Here is a 21,468-nt window from a genome sequence, read left to right on the forward strand (position 1 = left end):
ATGAGATATTAACACAGGGATAAAGGTGTCAAAAAAGAAAGACCAAAGAGTTGTGTTGGGAGTTAAAATGTGAAGGACCCAGTCAAGTGCCTTGCCATTTTTGAGCCTATAAAAAGTAATTGTTTTGAGACAGCATTCACACAAATAAATCATGATGGGTTCAGACCCCTCTAATTATTAAGCCATTTTGTTTACATCCCTCTATCCTGTGTTTATTTTCCTTTGGCTACCCTTATTATACAATAAAAACAGTCTGAAAGAACCTGTTTGCCTCAGTTTGACAATGAGAAAATCAAGAGAAAGATTTTTCCTTCTTTGGGCCAAGCTTTGGTCCAAGTAAGAACAATTGCTAATATGTCTAGTGACTATAGTTCTGCTCATTTTTATGCTTATAAAAGCCTGATGCTGAATGCCTATGTTTTAAAGTTTTTATAAGATCAACTTTGCTTTCAGATAACCCTCCTTCCTCCACCTCACAAAAACTCACAAGCTGCAACCCTTCTGATGTCCACTCCCACACAAGCCAGCTTCAGGCCTTTTTCAAGGTAAAGTGCCATATTTACTGTAGCATTTATGAACTTCCTAATCGCCTAACATGTGTAAAACTGCACTAGTGTTTTTATTAGGCTCCTACCTATTTTTATGTGTCACTGATGAAGTGTTTGAATGTTTTGCCCAGTCTCATTTTTGTGCTAAACCTTATGATGTGACTTTTATTGCATGATTTTATGTGGCAATGGTGAGTTTTAGGAATGCATATTTCATATTATGGTAGAATTGACTGTATCTTGTTGGGATATGGGTTATATAAACAAATTCAATAGCCAAATATAACCCCTAAAATCTGCATTTTGCCACAGGTAAATGATAACTCAATGACAATTAGATCAATATCAATAATTTCTTTCCGCTTAAGGTTTACATCTTATCTGTATATTGACCCATGATTGCTTATGCATTTCATTTTACTTCTCGGTGAGTAGCAAACTATTCACAGTTCCCCGGATGCACCAAGATCTCTTATGGCTCTTAGAACTCAACATTATTTTTGTTTGTTAAATTCCCACTTCCCATCTTTGCCAGATTAATTTCTACTAATCACTTAGACTTTGGTTAAAATATCACTTCTTTCAGGAAGCCTTCCTGGCTATTATTTCCTTCTCAGTTTGGTTAAATGCCTCTTATACGTGCTCTCACAGCATTTTGTGCTTAGTCTTATCATAGTTTTTGCTACATTTATTTCTCATTGCTTTCAGATCCCAACTTTCAAGTTAAGAGCTGTGCGTTTTAATCCCAAATCTCCATGCCTAGGTCAATGCCTGGCATGAAACAGATGCACAGCTTAATATTATCTGAAAATTATCTAAATAAATTAATGAATATACTATTTTTTGAACTAGTTTATTAGCTTTCTATTTCTAATTAACAAATGAACACAAGTTTAGTGGATCAAAACAATAAAAACTTACTATCTTACAGTTCTGTAGGTCAGAATTCTGACATGGATCTCACTGGGCTAAAACCAAGTCGTTGGCATGGCTGAATTCCTTCTGGAAACTCTAGTAAGAAATTTATTTTCTTGCCTTTTTCAGCTTCTAGAGGCCACACCTTGTTCAGAATTAATAGATCATATAAGTGTAGATTTATTTTCTACTCTCAGTTCTTGTGTGGTAGAAGAAGGTGGGTTATCTGAAATGAGACAGAAAGAGTAACGCCAGATGAGGTTGGGTTTGACTCATAATATACAGGTGGATATGGGTGAACTGAGCAGCTGGTAGATGTTTGAGGTGTGTTTGTGTGGTTCATTAATCTATTTGTTCATCTTTACACCAATACCACACTTTTCCTATTTCTATACTTTCTTTTTTTTATGATATTGTAAATGGTATGTTTATAGGTTAATTTTTCAAGTTTTGATTGCTAGTATGTAGTAAAGCAATTGACTTTTGTCAATTGTTTTCTGTGATAATATTAAATCAGCTTATTAGGATTTTTTAAAAGACTTCTTAGAATTTTCTATATATTATGTCACCAGTAATTCAAAAGAGTTTTTCTCTTTCCTTTGTGGTCCTTATGCATTTCATTTATTTATATTGTTTTATTATACTAGTTGGGGACCTCTAGTACAAGGATGAATATGAGTGCTAAGAAAAGACATCCTTACTTTGTTTCCTAAGGGAAAAGCATTCAGTATTTTATAATTAAATATAATATTATTTCTGTTTGTAAAAAGTAAGTGGCCTTTATCAGATTGAGAAAATTTTCTTTTATATCTAATTTTCTGGTAGATACTATTATTATTACTGCTATTATTATAGTTGGGTGTTGAAGTTCATCAAATGCTTTTTCTTCAACTAATGAGATAATCAAGTGATTTTTCATTATTTTATCTTGCCAATATGTTTAATAACATTCATTTTATTTTGAGTGTTAAAACAGCTTTAGATTTCCGGTATAATCCCACTGGGTCATGATGAATTAGCCTTTTTATGTATTGCTGGATTTGGGCTGATCATATTTTCTTGAGGACTTCTGTATCTGTATTATTGAAATGTATTAATCTGTAATTTTCTTTTTTTGTAATGTATGTGAAAGACTCGGTATCAAGTTAACACTGGCCTCATAAAATGAATTGGGAAGTGTTCCCTTCTTTTATATTTTTGAAAAAGTTTAAATACAATTTGTATTATTTCTTTCTTAATTGTTTGATAGGCTTTACCAATGAAGCCATCTATGTTTTTTTTCTGTGGAAAGGTTTTAAAATTATGAATAAATTTGTTAATAGATATAGGGTTATTCTGATTTTTTATATCTTCTTGTGTTAAGTTTAATAATTTATATTCTTCAAGAGACTTGTTCTTTTAATGTAAATTGCCAAATTTTTACTCACAAAGTTGTTAACAGTATTCAGTTATTGTGTTTCTGGTTTGAATAATCTATAGTAATATTTCCTTTTTCATTTGTAATATTGATAATTTACATTTTCTCTTTTTTCTTAATGAGTATAGCTACGAGGTATCAATTTTATTAATCTTTTTAAAGAATTTTTTTTTTTAGTTTTTCTATTATTTGTCACTTTTCTATTTAATAAATATCTGCTCTTATCCTTATTATTTCCTTCCTCATTCTTACTTTGGGTTGATTTATCCTGATTTTTCTAGTTCCTTATGACAGACTCTTAGATCACTGTTTTTAAATCATTCTTATTTTCTAATGTAAATATTTAAAACCTTGTTTCTTTCTGCTTTACCTTCATCTTACAAATTTTGATATGTCATATTTTTATTTCATTTAGTTCAAAATATTTTCTAATTTCCTTTTAATTTTGTATCTGACCTATGTCTTAGTAAGCATTTTAATTAATTTCCAGATATTGAAAGATTTTTCAAATATATTTTGCAATTGATTCTTAATTTAATCCTGCTGTGGTCAGAGAACTTTCTCTAAATGATTTAAATTATTTTAAACATATTGAGATTTGTCTTATGGCCTAGCACAAGATTTATCTTGGTGAATGTTTTATGAACGCTTGAAAAGAACATGGATTTTCTGATTGTTGGGAAGAGTGTTTTATAAATATACTTAGAATTGTGTTTGTTGATAGGATGATTCAAATGTTCTATATGATTATTGATTTTATGTCTAGTTATTCTGTCAACTGAGATAAGAGTGTTAAAATCTACAACTGTAATTTTGAATTTGTCTATTTCTCTTTTTTGTTCTATTTATTTATGCTTCATGAATTTTGATGCTCTGTTATTAGTGATGCATGCCCTGTTATGATTACTGTGGCTTCTTTATGACTTGACACTTTTATCATTATGAAATATCCTTCTTTATCTCTGGTAAAACTAATTTTCCTGAAGTCTGCTTTTCTAATATAATTATAACCACTCCATCACTCTTAGAATTAGTGTTTTCATAGCATACCTTTCTCCAATCATTTTCATTTCTAAGCTCAATGTGTCTTTACATTATATGTGAGTCTCTTGTAAACAGCACATATTAGGTGATGCTTTTTAATAAGGTCTCACAGTTTCACCTTTTAGTAAAGTATTTGGTTCATTTACATTTAATATATTTATTAAAATAGTTGGACTTAAGACTTCCATATTGCTCTTTGTTTTATATTTTCCCATATATATTTTATTCTTTTTGCCCTCTTTTCTGACTAATTTTAGATTAGTTTTTACTATTCCATTTTACATCTCCTATTGGTTTAATATATATATCACTGTATTTATTTTTTCATATTATTCTTAATGGTTGTTATAGGACTTATTATATGGATCTTTTACTTATCACAGTCTGCCTTGCATTAATACTAGCCCACTGTTTGTAAAACACAAGGAAATTAAAAGTTTCCCCTCCTCTATTTTTTTTCTGTTTTTGTCACACATTTAACTTTTACACGTTTACAGAAACCTCACAATTCATTGATATTATTTTTTCTTTAAACAATGAATTATCTTTAAAAAATCAAAAAACAAAAACATATTAAAACATATTATATATTTACCTATATAGTGGCTATTCCAAGTGCTTTTTATTCCTGTATGAACTGAGTTTCCATCTGAAATTATTTTCCTTCAAACTTAAAACCTCCCTTTGACATTTCTTGTAATGCAGGCCAGTGGGTGACAAATTTTTTCTTTTTTATTAATTGCTTTGGTCAAAAAAATAATGTATCGTGAGACTCAGGCACTAAAATATGTCAAAATTTTCTAGCTAATATTCAAAGAAAGCTGTCTAACCTCTAATCATATGTAATTTTACTGAGAAAAATAAATGAAGACAGCAGAAAAAAGTAGTTTTATTTTCTCTTCATTTTGGAGGAGTAGTTTTCACTGGATATTGATTGTTGACAGTTTCCTTCTAGCACTTAAAACTTGTCCTTCTATTGTCTTTTCACCTACATTGTTTTTAATGAGAAGTCAGTAGTTTTTCTTATGATTGTTTTTGCTGTGTGTAATGTGTCTATTTTCTGTGTCTTCTTTTAATATTTTTCTTACTATTACTGACTTTCAGCTAATGAGTGATGATATGCTTTGGAGATATTTTCTATAGATTTATCCTTCTTGGAATTTATTAAGCTTTTTTGGGTCTCTGAGTATATAGTTTTTAATCAAATTTAGAAAATCTTCAACCACCATTGTTTCAAACATTTTTCTGCTCTCCTTCTCTTGTCTCTCCCTATAGTATGCCAATTCCATGTGTGTAATTAGATATTGTCACATGTCACTGAGGCTCAGTTAATTTTTTCAGTCCACTTCACACTCTACTTCAGTTTGACTCATTTCTATTTTTCTGTTCACATTCACTGATCTTTTCTTTTGCTGTTAAACTCATCCAGGGAAATTTTCATTTCATGTATTTTTTAGAGGGGGGAACAAAGTTCTAAGATTTATTTTTTATTATTCTATTTTATTGTAATATTTTATTTTATTTTTAAAGATGACATCTTGCTATGTTGACCAGGTTGAGGCCTCAAGTGATCCTCCCAGCTTGGCTCCCAAAGTGCTAGGATTATAGATGTGAGCCACGACACCCAGCAGGGGATATCTTTTTTCTTTTATGTTCTTTTGTAAAATTTCCATTCTCTATTGTGTTTCTCTACTTGTTTCCTCACTTTATTCACATTTCCCTTTAAATCTTCAGCATAGTAATAATAGTTGTTTTAAAGTTATTTTCTGTTAATTCCATTATCTCTCTCTTTTCTGAGTTTGTTTCTTTTGACTGATTTTCTTCTGCTGTGGTCTTTATACATCAAGTAATTCTTGATTTTATGCTGAACGTTGTAGTTCCTATGGTGTGTGATTTTAGTTTCCTTCTTAATAGAGTGTTAAGTTTTGTTCTAGAAAGCAGTTAAATTAAGCCATCTTGATTCCTTTGAGTCTTAGTAAAATTTTGTTAGAGCAGGCCTAGAGTAGCCTTTACTCTAGAGATAAATATGTCCTTCTAAGGCATGGCCTTTCTGGACTCTCTACTAAGCACTGTGGGTGTTTAAAGAGGTCTCTGCTCTCTAATTGGTTGGAATTTAAATGTCTCTCGGCCTGTGCAGGCTATAGTACTTGTTCTATTCACAGCTCCTCAGTAGTTTTTCTTCCTCTAGTAGCTATCTTTGCTCAGTAGTTGTTCTATGCTGGACCTCATGTTTTCTTGGCCTGCCCATGTGAAGCTTGTTTCCGGGTCCTCAATGTAGATTTCTGAATCTCCTGTTCTGTACAGCTCCCTTTTATGTGGACCCTGACTCATACATTCTAGCAAATACTGGAGCTCCAAATTCTGTTCTCTTTCCCCTTAGCCCCCAAAAATGACCACTGTGCTCTGGGTTTCCCCTCCCTCCACTACAGTTCAGAAAATGCCTCCAAACAGAAAGCCAGGGAGATTGTTGAGCTAATGTTTTTTAGTTTCCTTCACACAGTAATCACTATTTCGCATTGCCTGTTGTACAACATCTTAAAGTGGTTATTTCATATACTTTGTCCAATTTTATAGTTATTTATGACAGGAAAATTAGTTGTGTATCAGTTACTCTGTCATCATTGGTAAGCAGGTATTTTAATGCAAATCATCTTAGTTGTCAAGTTCTTTGAAGAATAGGTCTAGATGCTTTTCTTCATAATCAGAGATACCACCTTAGTAATTGTATTCCAGTAAGTTTGTTGTACATTTGTAAGTTAGTTTTAATGTATGTATATAAATGTGTGTGTGTAGAACATAATGAGGTTGCAGTAATCACATGAGGTAGCAATCATTTACTTTTATGCATGCAACTTCCTTGTCAATTTCATGTTTTATGTCAATTTTCCTAGTTTGGATCTTACTTAGCCCTGTGAGAACTGTAGCTAGAAGAACAAAAATGAAAGCACACTTTTTCTATTTTCTTTTAATTCTAAACTACATTACTTTTTAGAGTGGTATTCACCCAACGTAAAGAATAATTCTGTTGGTGAGAGAGCTAAGTAGAGTCAATTACACCCTATCAGACTTGGCAGACTTTACATGAACTGCAATGTAAAAGTAGGTTTGTTCTCTGTATTTGTACGGCTGATTCAGAAAGAACATCGTTCACAGTATTTGTAAGATGTCAAATGTACTGTTCAAGTCAATGGAACAAAAATGGGTCTATGATTCACATGTAGTTTTATTCAAAGAGTAAAAATTTATGTGCATTAACTTGTAAACAAAAATGTGTTTATAAATTTAAACCAAATTTTATCTGGTACTATTTTGAACTTGATTTTTATAGTACAGATACGCATAGCAGTTTGCCTTAAGAGTTCCTCTAGTGTATGTTGTAATTAGGCTTTGTACCTGTGGTGTCCCTAGTAACACCCTGGTAGACATGATCAAAACCAAGGTTGCAAATGTATAGACTTCTGTGATAATATAAATATGAATATTTATTGGGTGTCATTTATGTTTCTACTCCCTCAACAGATGCATTTTGAGTACCAGGTACTGTGTTAGGTGCTGGAAAAAAAACATGATTTTAGGTACATTGTAGAATGTGTTTTAGAGAAAGCCTATGTCTTATCAGGATGTAAATATAAATAGCTATTTCACTATTTACACACTGCATAAACCAAGAATTTGAAAACCCATCTTCCTAACCTCCTATTTCAGGAACATCAAAGCCATCACTCATCCCTCACACACAAAAAATCACCTAGCCAATGAGAATTTCCTTTTTCAAAAAATTAAAGCAGCACCGGTAGTAGTCATTACTACGTTTTATACCTGCTAACTTTAAGATCAATCTCAGCTGCAAGTAAACGCTGTGGGTTAGATTTTTTCTTTTTTTAACTTGTGGTTCTTTTTTGTTTTGTTTTATTTTGTTTTTAGGTCATAATTTCCTTAGCCTAAATACAGGATGAAGGAGTCTGCTACTTAGGAATCTTTTTTCTTAATGCTACATGGAATCAATCTCAGTTTCTACATAGCTTCTAAGAATTATTGTTAAGAGCTAAGTTACTTTTCTATTGTGCTTGTTGATGTATTACATCACATACAATAGAAGATCTCTGAGTGACAGTCTACAGGATGTCTCATCAGATGCATCTGTTAATTAGTTAATTTTTCTAAGGCATTTTCAAAATTGAAGAAAGAAGATAACTCATTTTGAGCAGCATTGGAGTCTCTTTCTTCATGCAGACTGGAAGTAGACTTTGAATCATAGCCATAGATTTTTATTGCAGCTGGCACTTGAAGCTTGTATAAGAAGCAAGTGCAGATCAATTTTTGTGATTCTCATCTAAAAATACATAAAACCCAAGTTGTACTCTGGAGATTAACTAGCATTATCAATAGCAAATGTCTTCCGTCTTCCTTCACCAGAGATTAGTGAGAATTCAGACTTGATCACACTACTTTTATATCTGTCCTGCATGGCACTTTCAATAGATAGCATCTTACCAAAAAACATAGATGTGTCCTTGGTATTTAACATTTTTGATGAGAAATTGCATCCAGACATTTTAAATATAAAAACTGTAAGTGTATGAAATATAACAACTATAGATATACTATGTATTGCATATTCTTTTCTTTCTCCTGAAATAAAACTTTGACATCTGAGGACGTGTGTATGTAATTAACAATGGCTGCATACACACACACACACACACACACACACACACACACATAGACACACACCCACAAATATAAATCTAAGGATTTTAAAATTCAGTTAAATTATTTTTTACCCATGAAGCTTCAAATGTCCAAGTTGTGTCATATCAAAATGAATGAAATGCAACTTATCAAAAAGTAAAAAGTTTTAGTAATCAATTTCATTCACGAAATTTTATTTGGCTGATTTTTTTACAATATGACCAATTGTTTTGACATGATATAGACATTTTGAAGAAATGTGTTTGCTTGTAATTGTTAAATGATTAACTTTGTATGTAACATATGTTAATTTTACATTCAAAAAAATTCTGGATTTTTAAAAGTTGTTATTTATCCAGCTCCAGCATAAGAACTTTATTTGAAATCAGCTACAGCAGAATGATACCATCACAATTCTTTAGTCTCGAAAGGACGGCTAACAACAGAATTATTTCATTTTAGTGCAAGGAGGAGAGTTTCTCAGAGACAGATGGAGTTCCGTAGAGACTCTCAATGAGTGAGGTCTACTTAGGAATTTAAAAATAAAAATAAAAAAAGGGATATTTTCTTCAGAATAACGGAGAAAAATAAAGCTACTTTCTATGAAATCAAAGGAAAGAGCAGGTTAAAAAACATACTAACATAGGATTATTAATCAGATTTTGTTTATTTTGTTTAAAAACTACCTGAGCTTAGCATTGTAAGAGATTCACACTAAAGTTATTCATAAACACACAAAAAGGGTACACTTTCTGTGTTTTATTCATGTTTCATTTGTTTAATATTTTAGCATTTTAAGAATATCAACATATTTTGATAATATGTTTTCATTTTAAAATAATATTACATGTGTTAAATTATATACTATCCCATTTAGTATCTTCAGTCTACTTGGAAACTATGAACAAGAAAAAGCGGTTTTTTAGGACCCTTTCACTTTAATCCTCAACTTGTGATGAATGTTGTCCAAGTATACTCATAATTTTTTATTTAACCACTATCATACAAATAGTATCTTTAAGCAATAGTTTTTAATAAATTTTTACTTTTTTATTTTTAGGAGCTTTCCAATAGTGTTAAAGAAGTAATGACTGTCGTTGGTATTTGTGGATCTTCATGTATGATGAAGGGTAACTAGTTATCCTGATTTGCCTGGGACTGAGAGGTTTCCTGGAATGTGAGGCTTGCAGTGCTAAAATGGGAAGAGTCCCAGGCAACTCAGGACAGGTAATCCTCCTAAATGACAGACACTGACTTAAGTGACTAATACAAGTAGAGCTAACATTTATTGAAGTCTTAGATGTCAGGTATGGGGCTAAGCACTTTGGCTCTTTTGTTTAATCCTCACAACAGTTCTTTGAGGTAGGTGCTAAATTTCATCTCATTTTGTAGATGAGGAAACTGAGTCTCAGTCAATTGTAAAACATAGGTTTGATTAACATATGCATATTGAATATACCAGAATATATGTTCTTCTAAACCAGTATTTCTTATGTCTTAGTATGACTTAAACAATACTGTTTTATAGTATGCTTAATGAACGATTAGACCTGAAAAGTAGACTTTAAAGATAAGTGTTTCAGATATCTACAATGAAAACTATAAAACACTGATTTAAGAAATCACACAAAAAAATTTAAGAAGAAAAAAATTTAAGAAATACCCCCAAAATTTAAGAAGACACACCAAAAACTGAAAGATACTTTATTTTCATAGATTGAAAGAATCAATATTATTAAAATATCCATACTACACAAAGCAATCTACAAATTTAATGTAATCCCTATCAAAATATAAATAACATTCTTCACAGAAATAGAAAAAAAATCCTAAAATGTATATGGAATCCCAAAAGACTCAGAATAGTCAAAGCTATCCTAAGCAAAAAGAATAAAGCTGGAGGAATCACATTACCTGACTTTAAGTCATACTACAGAGCTATAATAACTAAAACTGCATGGTACTGGCTTAAAACTAACACATAGATCAGTGGAACAAAATGGAGGACCCAGAGATGCATACATCTATAGTGAACTTATTTTTGACAAAGGTGCCAAGAACATACATTGGAGAGGGGACAGTCTCTTCAATAAATGATGCTGGAAAAACTGGATATCTATATGCAAAAGAATGAAACCAGAACTCTTTCTCTTGCCATATGCAAAAATAAAATCAAAATGGATTAAAGACTTAAATATAAGACTTCAAACTATGAAACTACTAAAATAAAACATTGAGAAAACTCTCCAGGACAATGGACTGTGCAAAGATTTCTTGAATAGTACCCCACAAACACAAGCAGCCAAAGCAAAAATGGACAAATTAGAACGTTAAAAAGCTTCTGCACAGCACAGGAAAATATCAACAAAGTGAAGAGACAATGCACAGAATGAGAGAAAATACTTGCAGACTACCCATCTGACCAAGGATTAATAACCAGAATATATAAAGAGCTCAAACAACCCTATCGAAAAAAATCTAATGACATGATTAAAAAATGGGCAAAAATTTGAATAGACATTTCTCCAAAGAAGACATAAAAATGGCCAAAATGCATACATGTTCAACAGCATAATCATCAGAGAAATGCAAATCGAAACTACAATAAGATATCTCCATCCAAAAGACAGGCAATAACAAATGCTGGTGAGGATGTGGAGAAAAGGGAACCCTCATCCACTACTGGTGGGAATGTAAATTAGTACAACCACTATGGAGGACAGTTTGGAGGTTCCTCAAAAAACTGAAAATAGAGCTCCACTATAATCCAGCAATCCCACTGCTGGGTATATACCCCAAAGAAAGAAAATTAGTATATTATACTGATATCTGCACTTCTATGTTTATTGCAGCACTATTCATAATAGCCATGATTGGGAAGCAACCTAAGTGTCCATTAACCAAGGAATGGATAAAGAAAATGTGGTACATATACACAATGGAGTACTATTCAGTCATATAAAAGAATGAGATCCTGTTACTTGCAACAACACGGTTCAAACTGAAGATCATTAATGTTAAGCAAAATAAGCCATGCACAGAAAGGCAAACTTTGCATGTTCTCACTTATTTGTGGGTGTTACAAATTAAAACAATTGAACTCATGGAGATAGAGAGTAGAAGGATGGTTACCAGAGGCTGGGAAGGGTAGTGGGAAGTGTGTGTGTGTGTGTTTGCAGAGTGGGGGGAAGTGAGGATTAATAGGTACAAAAAATAGTTAGAAAGAATGAATAAGACCTAGTATTTGCTAGCTCAACAGGGTAACTATAGTCAAATATAATTTAATAGTACATTTTACAATAACTGAAAGAATATAATTGGATTGTTTATAACACAAAGGACAAATACTTGAGGTGATGGACACCCCCTTTTACCCTGATGTGATTATTATGCATTGCATGCCTGTTTCAAAATATCTCATGTAACCCGTAAATATATGTATGCCTATTATGTACCCATAAAAATTAAAAATTAAAATTAATAAAAGAGGCTTGTTTTAGCATACAGGAGGATCATCCATTGGAACAATGTACCATAACTTTGGTGAAACTGACTCTGTTCTTGTAGTATTAAGACAAAGGAGAAGAAAACCAACTGTTCTTAGGAACTTGAGGGCAATTCACCTTGGTGCAGAAAAGTCAAATTTATTTCTAATATTTACTTCAAATGTAAGAGAAAGACAAAACCTAAACCATACATTTTACTGGTTCACTGTGCTTCACTTTTTTAGCGCTATGAAAGAGGACTTACTTTAGTTGAGGCATGAAGGAAAAGGAGGGATTTAGCGTGCTCTGTGAGAGACAAGTAAGTCTGGAGAGAAGAATGGCAGGAAGTCACTGAAACAGCTGCATGGGCTGGAGTAAGGGTAACGAAAGCAGCAAATGCTCCTTCACTGCCTTGCAAGACCCAACAGTCTGAATGTGGTGGTCTGGGGTTCCTCTTCTCTCCCACCTGCTCCTAAGCCTTAGCAGAATCTGATGCTTGAGCATAATGTCTAAAAAGTATTATGGCTAGTATCATGTGTCTACATATTAACTCAGTTAAATACTGAATTCGTGGCAGGATTGACAAGGAAAGTTTTGAGATCCATACAAAGAACAGGGTTTTTCCCAATCAGGCCTGATAGGAAGCTTGACTCACACTTTTGTAGATGGGGTTCTCTGCAATGGCTGTCACATAAGTACAAGGACAAAGAAGCAAACTTGGAAAAACATAGGGATGGATTGTCTGTCACCTCTATTCCTTCAAGCCAATCTGACATCCAAATACTCAAATGCAGATTGCCAGCATTTTTCAGATGAACTACAACAAAGAAGAAATGAATGAATGGACAAATGAAATGTGGTACATGCATACAATGGAATACCATTCAGCCTTTAAAAGGAAGGAAATTCTGACATATGCTACAACATGCATGAATCTTGAAGACATTATGCTAAGTGAAATAAGCCAGTTACAAAAAAGACAAATGCTATATGAGTCCACTTATAGGAGGTACTTACAGTGGTCAAATTCACAAAGACAGAAGGTACAAAGGTGGGTTCCAGGGACCGGGGATGGAAGGAATGGAGAGTTAGTGTTTCATGGGGATTGAGTTTCAGTTTGCAAAATGAAGAGTTCTGGAGATGAATGGTGGTGATGGTTGCACAACAACGGGAATGTACTTAATGCTACTGAACCATACACTCAAAAATGGTTAAGATGATACATTTTATGCTACGTGTATTTTACCACAATTTTGTTTGTTTGTTTGTTTGTGAGGAAGTCTCCTTCTTGTCCCCCAGGTTAGAGTGCAATGACATGATCTCGGCTCACTGCAACTGCCGCCTCCCAGGTTCAAGTGATTCTCCTGCCTCAGCCTCCTGAGTAGCTGGGATTACAGGCGCCTGCACCATGCCCAGCTAATTTTTGTATTTTTAATAGAGACAGGGTTTCACCATGTTGGCCAGGCTGGTCTCGAACTCCTGACCTCGTGATCCGCCTGCCTTGGCCTCCCAAAGTGCTGGGATTACAGGCGTGAGCCAACGTGCGCGGCCCAAAATTTTTTTAAAAAAAGAGAAGAGGCCAGGCATGGCGGGTGGCTCACGCTTGTAATCCCAGCACTTGGGGAGGCCGAGGCAGGCAGATTATTTGAGGTCAAGCGTTTGAGACAAGCCTGGCCAACATCGTGAAATCCCATCTCTACTAAAAATACAGAAATTAGCCAGGCGTGCTGGCAGGCGCCTGTAATCCCAGCTACTCAGGAGGCTGAGACAGAAGAATTGCTTGAACCCCGAGGCAGAAGTTGCAGTGAGCAGAGATCATGCCACTGCACTCCAGCCTGGGCGACAGAGCAAGATCCCACCTCAAATAAATAAATAAATAAGAGAAGAAAAGAACCCTCAGGCTTTTCTACATGCACTATTTTCCTCACCATCTGAACAGTCCTTCTATTTTTGTCTTTGCTCTGATAACAGCTTTTACTAAATAGTTAAGCAAGTCCTTGATTTGAATTCTTCAGGCTTCTCTTCTGTAAAATGGGAATAATCTTTCTTATTATGCAAGTGCTTCTTTTGAGGTAAATTTGGACCTTTTCTTAAATATCAGCTGAATGAGATTCTTCTCTTCCTTATCTGCTTCCACACTCAAAAAATAAGGAAGGAAAATTTAATCACAAAGCCAGAATGTGTTACAAGAAGTGGTGCTATGAGTCAGGTTTTTCCTGCAGTACTTAGGGCTCATGGAAAGTGACTGCAGGGCTGAGCTGGATTTAGCAGGAAACTACACTAAGACTCATGACATACGTGTCACCAATGATCAGGACATCTTACTAAACTAGTGACTTTTATTCCCTGTGGAAAGGCCTGGGAAAGTTGTGATTTCCCCAGAATTACTGACTTCACTTCTCAGATACCTTTTACAAAATCCCATGTATGGTAAAGTCTTTGTACTCATATCCCAGACCATGTCCTTGAGAATCAATCACTGAAGCAATGAGTAGAGGCACAAAGGCAGAGTGTTGAAGAACTCTGACCCAGGAAAAGGTTAGTTATAAATCCCTGCTCTGCCATGCACCAGGTACGGGTCCTTGTCCATGTTACTAAATCTGTTAAAGCTTAATGTTTAAAACTTAATGGGGCTGGGCGTGGTGGCTCAAGCCTGTAATCCCAGCACTTTGGGAGGCCGAGGTGGGCAGATCATGAGGTCAGGAGTTCGAGACCATCCTGGCTAACATGGCGAAACCCCATCTCTACTAAAAATACAAGAAATTAGCCGGGCATAGTGGTGATGGGTGCCTGTAGTCCCAGCTACTCGGGAGGCTGAGGCGGGAGAATGGTGTGAACCCGGGAGGCGGAGCTTGCAGTGAGCCGAGATCATGCAACTGCACTCCAGCCTGGGTGACAGAGCGAGACTCTGTCTCAAAAAAAAAAAAAAAAAAAACAAAAAAAACAAAAACAAAAACAAAACTTAATGGTATCAGATCCCAAATAAAAACCTTCCTCTTGTTGGTGGGAATGCAAATTAGTACAGCCAGCCATTGTGGAAAACAATATGGGGATTCCTCAGAAAATTAAACATAAAACTACCCTATGATCTAGCATTTTTGCTTTTGGATATATATCCAAAGGAAGTGAAATCAGTAAGTCAAAGAGATAGCTACACTCGCATGTTTATTGCAGCATTATTCACAATGGCCAGGCTGTGGCATCAACTTCAGTGTCCATTAATGGATGAATGGATAAAGAAAATGTGGTACATATACACAACGGAATACTATTTAACCTTTAAAAAGAAGGAAATTGGGTCATTTGTAACAATGTGAATCAACCTGGAGAGCATAATGCTAAGGTGAAATAATCCAGCTACAGAAAGACAAATATCACACGTACTCATTTATATATGGAACCTAGAAGAGTTGAAATCATACATGCAGAGAATAGAAATGATGGTAACCAGGGACTGGGGTGTGGGGGGTGTTAAAAAAAATCTTGCTCTGTATCTATAATTTGGACTCTTTTTTTAAATTAATGACTCTTAAACCTATAAAATCCCCCACTGTATTTTTGGTCTATCGCTCCAGTTCCCTGATACTGTTTTAATCCTTAATTCTTTCCTCATCTTTAAAAAGAACTCTTTTTGTTTACTTTTCTTTACCTCTTAGAAAATGTCACCAAAGATTGTTATGAATCATAGCAGTCTGGCTTGAGAATTGGTCAACATAAAAGTTCCAAATATAATTTATCCCTGGATGATGTTGTTTGTGAATTATTCATACAATCTGATTAGGAACTTGAGAGCATTTGTAGTCAAATAACAACTTTTCTCCAAATGACACACAGCACATCTGAGACAAAGCACAGTGATCTCACTTGCCAGATGAGAAACCGAGGTCCAGGAATGCAGAGGGCTGAACCAACGTTGAATGAGAACTGTGGAATAAAACGTCAAAATGTTTCTACCAGGGCTTAAGACTAAGTAGTAAATCCCCACCTACTCCCTCTCCTCCTCCTAGTTCCTGTAGGATAAATTATTTTTAAGAGAAACACGCAGGTGAAAGGAAAACACGCTCTTGGAGGACATGTGGCTAACCCAGATGCTAACAGCATTCAAGCTCAGATACAGCAATAACAGCAGAAACCGCATGTGTACTAAAGCCAGTACTTAATCTGCTCTTCTTAACCTGGCATGCAAGGCCTTTCATGAGCCAGCCCCGGCCTGGTTTGCCAGCCTTGGCTTGCCCACCGAATTCCCAACTGGAAACTGAAACCCTAAGTAACATTCATACTAAACTCTTTCCAAATGCTCAGCATCTCCACCCTTCTTCTCTTCCTGCCTTACTTATCCTTCCACCTTTGACCTGAGCATCAATGCCACTAGGAGTACTTCCCAGCCTTCCTCCACCCCACCTTGGGGTTAGATTCCCCTCCCCTGTGTTCCCAGAGTATACTGTGCATATTCCTGTCAGAGTATCTCATACTGTGTTAACATTACCTGCTCCCTTGTTGCCCTTTCCCACCACACTGGGACTCCTTTAGAGGAAAGACCGTAGCTTGAGTGCTTGGCACACATTAGTTCTTCAATAAATGCATGCTAAGAGAATCAGTATTGTCCAGGTCTCCAAAGAAAAAGAACTCTTTGGCCAGATGTGGTGGTTCACACCTATAATCCCAGCACTTTGGGAGGCCGAGGTGGGTGGATTGTCTGAGGTCAGGAGTTTGAGACCAACCTGACCAACATAGTGAAACCCTGTTTCTACAAAAAATTAGTGGGGCGTGGTGGTGTGCACCTGTAATCCCAGCTACTTGGGAAGTTGAGGCAGGAGAGTCGCTTGAACCCAGGAGGTAGAGGTTGCAGTGAGCTGAGATCGTGCCATTGCACTCCAGCCAGGGCAACAAGAGTGAAACTCCATCTCAAAAAAAAAAAAAAAAAAAAAAAAAAAAGAAAGAGAAAAAGAGCTCTTCACTTGATTTCTTTTTCTTTTACTAACAGGTAATGAACATTCCCCTTGCATGTAGTAAGGCTATGATCTAGCAGACTTGTTCTATGGAATTAGTATGGCTTACCTAAATAAAAAAAAAGAGTAATAGATTGTTTGACTTGAAAGGACATTCAGAAGTCATTTATTTTTCACCCCCATCAGCCCCAATGTGAATTTCCTAGAAATTTGAAAAGATTTTAGTAATTAAAGGCCATAAAAGGTAGCAGTCATCGTTAGAAATAAGGACATGTTAACCTTAAATGGCCTCAAATGGCATGTTCAGATAAGTTTGGCTTTCAAGAATCAAGAATGAAGCTTCCAACTTGTCACCCCTTCCTGTTGAGACATGTGAGTACATAGAAAGTCATGTAATTCATAAGCCTATGATTCATTTACTCTCCATTCATCAAACTGCTGAGTTTCATGAATGTGTTTGATGCCTGTTTAAGCTTCCTTTTCTTGACAAGGAAGTTTGTTTTTGGGAGATAACTCATGTACCAAAATCTAGAGACTTACAGGGAAATTCCAAAGCAGACAAGTCAGAGAGGCATGTAAGCTGGCCCCAAAACATTTTTCCAGTACTGGTTAATAATCTAGGAGTCTTGAGGGGAGTAATAGTCTGTAGATGACATGGACCACTAGTTAATTGACTGAATTACCCAAGGGATCAATGAGCGACACCAGAACTTTGAAGGTTTCCCCAATTCTCTATACAATCTTGGTTGGCTTCAGATTTATGGCATGAGACTAAAATGTGTAAAAATGACCCAAGGATTTTAGAAAGAAAAACACTCAAGTAAAATAGTGGTCACTTCGAAAAGTAGTAAGAATGGATCAATTCAAATCATAAATTGTATTATTGCCTATGTGAAAATCTCATGCTAAACCTTTTATTTCCCCTTCTAATTTTTGAATTGTGGTAAAATACACATAACATAAAATTTATCACCTTAACCATTTTTAAATGTACAGTTCAGTTGTACTAAATACATTCATAATGTGCAAACATCACCACCATTCCTCTCTGTAACTCTTTTTGATGCCAATCTTTTTTTTTAACGTGAGATTTTTTGTGATTTTTTTTTTGCGTGTGTGTGATTTTTTTTTTTTTTTTTTGAAACTGAGTCTCACTCTGTTGCCAGGCTGGAGTGCAGTGGCACAATCTCAGTTCACTGCAATCTCCACCTCCCAGGTCCAAGACGTTCTCCTGCCTCAGCTTCCCGAGTAGCTGGGATTACAGGCGCCTGCCACCACACCCAGCTAATTTTCGTATTTTTAGTAGAGACGGGGTTTCAAATCTTTTAATGTTCTGAAATGACCCCATACAAGGAAGGGTTGAGGTCTTTCTTTTTGTTTCTCTCTATGATAGAATTCAAGATTAAGAATGCTAAAGTCAAATCTTCAAATGAGAGCATCAGTCAGAAGTTGGTGTCAGATTACTAGCTATGACTGAAAAAAACAAATCAAATCAAAACAAAACCAATCAGATATCATCATCTAGGAAAAGGCTGTTACTTTAAAATAACTGTGATGTCCAGAACTGAGGTCTGACTCAGGCTTGACTAAGTCAGGAGTGGCAGCAGTCAGACTCATCCTGAAGAGACATCTTAGTTTGCTTGAGCTGCTATCACAAAATACCTGAGAGAAGGTAATTTGAAAATAACAGAAATTTATTTCTCACAGTTCTGTAGGCTAGGAAGTCCAAGATCAGGCACCACAAGTTTGCTGTCTGGTGAGGTCCTGCTGTCTTGAACACTGCGTCCTTTGTAGAGGACAAACACCGTTTCTTCACAAGGCAGAAGGGATAGAAAAGAAAAAAGAGCCTAGCTTATTTCCTCTAGACTTTTTACAAAGTTGTTAATCCCATTCATGAAGACAGAGCTCTCATGACCTGATTACCTCCTGAAGATCCCACTTCTTAATAATATCACCTTAAGGCTTAAGTTCCAACATAGGAATTTTGGAGGGGACACAAACATTCAACCATAGCAGGAGAGAAAGCGCTGTAGTTCATAATAGGCGGAACCCAAGGAAAATCAGTAAATTGAGATGAGTTTGAATTACAACTTGGGATCTCTAGAAACCTAAGAACCCTTCTAATTCTTGAGTTACTGCATTCCTGCTTCATGGTGCTCCAACATCTGCTTGAACACTTCTGTATATACAAAATCCTTTACTTCCTCAGCTTACCCATTATACAGATGGCTCTGACTGTTGGAAGGTTTCTACTTGTATTGGAACGATATTTATCTCTGTGTTTCTTCCAGCCATGCTTCCTTTTAAAGATATGCACAATAAGTGAAATCCTTTTATCCCACATAAAGTTTGGGGATCCATCTGTGGAGATTTCCATGATTTATGCTTCTCTCTAGGCGGAAGCTTCCTGGATCTTTCAACTTCTCATATGATATAGCTTCTAATACCTCCACTTTCTTGATTGTTTTCCTCTGAAAATCCTTCTGTTTGTCACTTCATCCTTTAAATGTATTAATTAAAATGAATGTACAGGCCTCTTCATGCTCAGATCTTAAAAAATTCATCGTGGAGTCACAGTGTTTTTTAAATGAATGTGGACAAATTTTCTTCTATTTCCCGAGCTCTCTCCCTCGTAGCCAATGAATGTGATTTTTCTGTGCTTATCACATCTAAGTGGCATGTTTGTCAGCATTTGTTTACTAGAAAATTCCATTCTCATTATTTTCAAATTATTATGGGCTGTTGAGTGAAAGATCTTGCCTTAGACCACATTTAAATCATGACATCAAGTGCAGCCATACAATTCAAGGACAAATAAACCCCAAATAAAAATAAGGAAAAAGGGGACTCTGTATATCATTCAAAAGCAAAATGAAACATCATTTTTTTATGTGAGCGTAACTGCAAGTTGACAGGAAATTCAGGATAGGATTAGTGAAGGGGGAAAAAACCCTTACTGATTTATTTTTTCACAGAGAAAGCCAGATTGGATATGTCTGGACCTTGGGTATATACACACACAGAATTAATCAAGAAGAGAATGTACAACTGCATCAATGTGTTGTTACTTTTATGGTTATTTATTGGGCTTTATTTGTCTATGCAATAGAGAACAGTCCATAGGCTCCATGGAAAGGTTTGCATGATATATACTGTAGCGGAAAACAGATGGTCATCTGATATTAATAACTGTGTGTAAACAAAGCTGAATTGCTATTAGTGATACCATCAATGATGATGTATTTGGAAAGCATGGTAAAGGGACTTTCATCCCCTTGGAATATTTTTTCTTTCGATGTTTGTGATTGTCTACACAACATTGAAAACATTTGCATGTAAACCAAACCTTCAGCCCATCATCTACATGGCCGGCATATGCAATGCCAAACAACTGAGCGCTGAGAAAGAAAAATACAACCGGCTAAATTATTTAGACCAATACAACCAGATCTGAATAAGTATTCAAAGAGTTGGTTAGTATGGACACCTCACTGTATCTAGACAAAAAATAGAAAATCTAATTCAAGTCACTCGGATCTGTTAAGATCTTACTTGGTTCCTGGTTACTTCTAAGAATACAGTTTGGATGCCTTAATGACATTGCCTGTCATCCCAGCCTCATCTGCAGCTTCTCTTCACTTTATCAACTCAACAATCCAATCATACAGACTATGCACCAATTTAAGAGCCCTTGATGCTTTTTCACGTTTTCAAGCATGTCTTGGCTTCTTTGCATTATACCTGGTATTTTTCTTCCAATTTTTCTGTCTGATAAACTTCTAACCTTCTCATCCATTTTTAAAACCATGCTCAAATATAAACTCCTTTAGGGAAGTCTTTGCTGACTTCTCTATACTAAATTAGTTGTTTCTTCCACTACACTCCAATAGGGCACCTCATGAAAGTTACCATCACACTTTGCATGGGGATCTTTTGTCTACAATTGTCTCTTTCTTATTGGACTATGAGTGCAGTAGGAGACACGCCTTTTTAATCTTTGACTCCTCTGTACCTAGATCACCGGCTAACTCATAATTGGCATTCCACAGATTGTATTTGAACTAATTGCAATTTGAACTTCTTCATTGAGAGGATTTCTGTCTGAACAATTTTGGGTTCTTGTTCAACAATTCACTAGAGCTATACAAATGGTAGCTAAAGGAACAACTCTCAATTCACTATTGATTGGATTGCATAGATTGAAATAATGTGTTCAATCAACTTTCATTCATTGACTGCATATTTTGCATTTCATGCCTTTTTTCAACTGTATGGAAGACATGGTTTATGGTATTTGAATTATTATTCACAAAATGCACTTTAATATATTTGTAGTTGTGATATGTGGCTTATGAGGATGCCTGAATTCTTTAGGAATTTTCCAAATCTCGTACAATGCATGATACTAAAAAAATACA

The 21,468-nt window shown here is 35.2% G+C and overlaps 1 long non-coding RNA gene across 2 annotated transcripts in view; it reads left to right on the top strand.

The window, feature by feature from the left end:
* The window catches only part of LOC101021565, a 74,728-nt gene that overhangs the window by 40,098 nt on the left and 13,162 nt on the right, over nt 1-21,468 (top strand). For both annotated transcript variants that reach the window (XR_002517259.2, XR_001895223.3), the window contains 2 exons: nt 454-545; nt 1,480-1,562. This is a non-coding gene — a long non-coding RNA (uncharacterized LOC101021565). The remainder of the gene's footprint in view (nt 1-453; nt 546-1,479; nt 1,563-21,468) is intronic.

This window comes from Papio anubis, chromosome 12, assembly GCF_008728515.1.
Source record: "Papio anubis isolate 15944 chromosome 12, Panubis1.0, whole genome shotgun sequence".
NCBI classification, from domain to species: domain Eukaryota; kingdom Metazoa; phylum Chordata; class Mammalia; order Primates; family Cercopithecidae; genus Papio; species Papio anubis.